Genomic DNA, 3,982 nt, shown 5'->3' with positions numbered 1-3,982 from the left:
GAACACACGACTTCTAAAAGCCCGAAGTTGGTGAGTATCATAGACTAATAAAAAAATATTATACCCGTTAGATATTCAAATTTCCTTCCGTTGAATTATTTTATTTATTTATATAATTCTTCCAAGATTCGAATCTCCCTACGAGGGGCCGCTCCAAAAAATTTGAATAATAGGCCCGTTCAACAGAAGGAAAGAAAAAACAAACGGCTATATTTGTGAGTATATAGATTTAAGAATGATGCATTGCATTAATCTTGTGAAAGTGTATAGGAAGTATGATGTTTAAGTAGTTCAGCAAGAGATCGGTTCGATTCGACTGTGCAGATAGGAAGGCTAGTCATTACAAATGAAAGCAACAGATATGTTTTCAGCCCCCGTTAACAGATATGCTCTGTTCCTGCAAGTTTCTTAGGATAGGTAATCTTTCTATCCCTCACATTTGAAACCCTAGTAGGCAGAATTTCATGTACTTTGTGTTTGCATAACGAGATTTGGCCTTGCTGTACTGCTTTATTTGTTTTATAAAGCTCGGCTCAAATTAGTGCAATCTTTGAAGAAAGCGATGATAATGTTTTGTCACAGCCCAGGAATGTTCTGGATAATACTTTGTCATGAGGGCATTGTCTGATGAGAAGATCTACTCTGTAACAAGAATTATGTTTTCAGCCTATGTTAAGGGATATACGCTATCCCTACAAATTTAATAGACAATGTGTAATATTTGTTTTCCCTAAACTATAGCTTTTCAATAAGCCTCTCTACAGGGTATAAAACCCTACCATGACATGCGTTCCTCCCCAATTACATACTTCATGCTGATAGAATCTCTGTTCATACTTATGTTATTGTGTAGAAGAAAATCAATCAATCATATAATTCAGTCAATAGCTTAATTTCAGAATCATCTAATTCAGTCAGTGATTCAATTAAAGATATTAATCCCAATGTCAGAGATAGTTTATGGTTTTATTAGTTCATAATTTTACAATATAATTGAAGTGAAGTGGTGTTTCTTGAATTAGAACTTATTTTATTGTGAATGAAATTGGAAGTAAAGTAAGTTTAATAATGAAGAAATATTTTATGGAAAAAAAATTCATAGTTAAATTTAAGAAACATATATCACTGAATTTGACTCAAAAATCACAAATTTAAATCTCAATAATAATGTGACAATTGTTATCACACTTAAGACTAAGAAATATCAGTAAACAGTTCCTTTGAATAGCCAATATAAACCAAATTGATTAATTCCTCAAATTTAATAATTAAATAATCCATCCATAATGTCATGGCCCAGGATTGCTATATATTTAATCACTCATTCCATATGAAATGGCCGCCAAGAATAATAAAAAATACAAACAGGCTGATTCTTTTACTTTCCAATACATTATAGGCAAATAATGAAATATAAAGGCTGCAGACTTGAAATTATTTGGACTATTACAGATGTTTTTTGAGCAGAAAACTAATTCTATGTTCTATCTTCAGATGAGTCTCTGAAATGAATCAATTGAGCTAAAATTGAGTTCAGAATAGCCTTCTAGAGATAGAATAGAGGATGAATCCAAAAACATTTTGACAACACTATCCCTTAAATTCCATCCACGTATGATCAAGAAAAGACACTCATAGGGGAAAAACTAAAACAGGGAGGAAATGTATTCAAGCAAACTCGAGTCCGAGATTCATAATGGCCTATCTCAAGAGGGATAGTAAGTGTGGATAGGCGTTTTTAATGAATGATTAATCAGAGAAACATTTTTAGTAAGTGACACATAGTCTACAATGACATTTGGTTTAGCAATATAAAGTTAAATAAGATCCACTATTGAAAGGTATTGTAGTTATTTAGGTCATCATCAAGACTTAAATTGCTTCTCATTTATCTTATATATGTTAAAATTTTGTACTCCGGACTGGGTTGGGAGAGTTTTCATCATATTAATGGATTTGTAGAGGGGTTGTCATTCTTCCTCCCATCTATGTTTCCTGTTCTTGCAAGTCATCACACGAGTCTAAGCACTAAACTCATCAGGGTACGATTCTCATTTAAATCTTATAAATGTATAAAGAAGAGAGAGTGGAGGAGGGGGATATAAAGATAAAGATAGAGGTAGAAAGTTGCATACAGAGAGAGGCATAAAGGTTGAGATATATCGTGGTAGAGAAGGATAGAGAGATAATAAGATAGAGATAGAGACATAGACATAGATAAATAGAGATACAAATGAGGGAAGAAATATGGAGATGTACAGATCTTTAAAGGTATAGTAAGCAAGTGATGGAGAAGATGGATGGATATAGAGAGGAGATGTGTCTATTGATGGAGGGGGAAGAGGAAGATAGAGATATTTAAGATTAATATAGAGTGAGAGGATGAGAGTAAAATAAATAGATAAAGAGATACAACGAGAGTAAAGATAGAAAGAGATCTAAGGAGATCGAAAGAGGTACATTGAGATGGGTAGATAAAGAGAAAGAGATATAAAGATAGATAGATGGGGAGACATTGATATAGAGATAAGGAGATGTAAAGAGGATGAGAGGAAGTGATAAGAAAAATGATAAATACTTAGATGACCTTTCATAACCCTTTGACATACAAATCACAGACTAAATTGTGATTTTTAATTTATTAAATATGACAACTTTTAAAGTTTGATCATTGTACATCCTCCCAACAAGAATTTATATGTCTAAGGATTTTTCCTTAGTAATATTTTAGGAAATGAATTATGTGAAATCTTGTAACCCGTCAAAAAATGCTATTAGAAAGGTACGAGATCTATATTGGTAATATTTAAAAAGGGAAGAAATTAGTGATTCATACATTATTTATGAATCAATAAATCTTAATTATAATTTTTTTATATAACATTTTAATTACTAATCAATAGTAATAGTATTTAAATTCTAATTAGTATTATTTTGTAGCATAATAATTATTTAATATTGTTTTTAATTATACAAATAGTGATTATTAAATATTCATATTAAATTTAAATTATTAATTGATAATAAATAATATATGAATTTTATTAAATTTAATATAATAGTATGTATGTTAGATGAATATTTGTTATATATAATTATATTACACTTAAATTGTTAATTGTTAATAAATATTATTTATAATATTTGTTTTTTGATAGGTAATCGGTCGAAGCGTAGGTTATTTATTATTATTGTTAAGATTAATTATTATTACGTGTTAATTTCAAGTAGATTCAAACCTAAGATCTCTACGATGAGAGGCTCCTAATTTATCATTGTGTTGTAGGCTCTTGCTTAAATGTTATTTAAATTCTATTGAATATTTATAAGATAATTTTTAGATTAATTTAATATCATTTTGCAAACAATTCAAAAAAAAAAGTTATAAATTGTTAGATCCTCTATATATGTTTTATATAATATCACTTTAATCTGATTTTTAATGTGGTTAATAAGTAAATTGTATGGGTGGTGAATTTCATCTTAGATGACACCATTAAGGGGTATCTCTTCTATTAGATCAACCCATGAAGAAAACCTCAATAAATTTATGTTGTAATCTTCATTCTACAATCATTGATGCAAGCACATTATGAGAAACTCTTTTGATGCTTAGACTGCACATATCTATGTCTTCTCTATTTGCATTTCCAAAGAATAACTTGCAATATCAAAACCTTCATCCCATAAATTTGCATTTATTTGGACCAAAAAATGTATAAATAATTTCCAACAACTCAAGTACAATTAGAAACAAGAGATTTGTTCAAGCCTGAGTCCCTGCCTTTTGTGACGAGTAGAAAGTGATGTTAAAAAAAAAAAAATTTATTGAGAACATAGATTAATGGTGGTTAATATAGGAGGTTTTTAGTTTGAAATCTAAGTAAATAGACACATGACCAGAGATTTGTACGTATCAATATAAGAGTACCATCGAGCATGCATTATGTTTGATAGGTAAGTTGAGCCACCTAGAAAATTC

At 29.7% G+C, this 3,982-nt stretch overlaps 1 long non-coding RNA gene across 1 annotated transcript; it reads left to right on the top strand.

Annotated features, from left to right (window-relative positions):
- Nucleotides 1-220: 220 nt before the first annotated feature.
- Nucleotides 221-735, top strand: LOC149561541 (uncharacterized). The gene is made up of 2 exons (XR_016363444.1): nt 221-417; nt 583-735. It is a non-coding gene; the product is annotated as an uncharacterized LOC149561541 (long non-coding RNA).
- The last annotated feature ends 3,247 nt before the right edge of the window (nt 736-3,982 follow it).

The sequence above is a fragment of the Cupressus sempervirens genome, chromosome 4 (assembly GCF_028749045.1).
Source record: "Cupressus sempervirens isolate cs-2001-9-10 chromosome 4, ASM2874904v1, whole genome shotgun sequence".
Taxonomy (NCBI): domain Eukaryota; kingdom Viridiplantae; phylum Streptophyta; class Pinopsida; order Cupressales; family Cupressaceae; genus Cupressus; species Cupressus sempervirens.
Note: the sequence above shows the minus strand (reverse complement) of the source record. Positions and strands in the feature narration are given on the sequence as shown.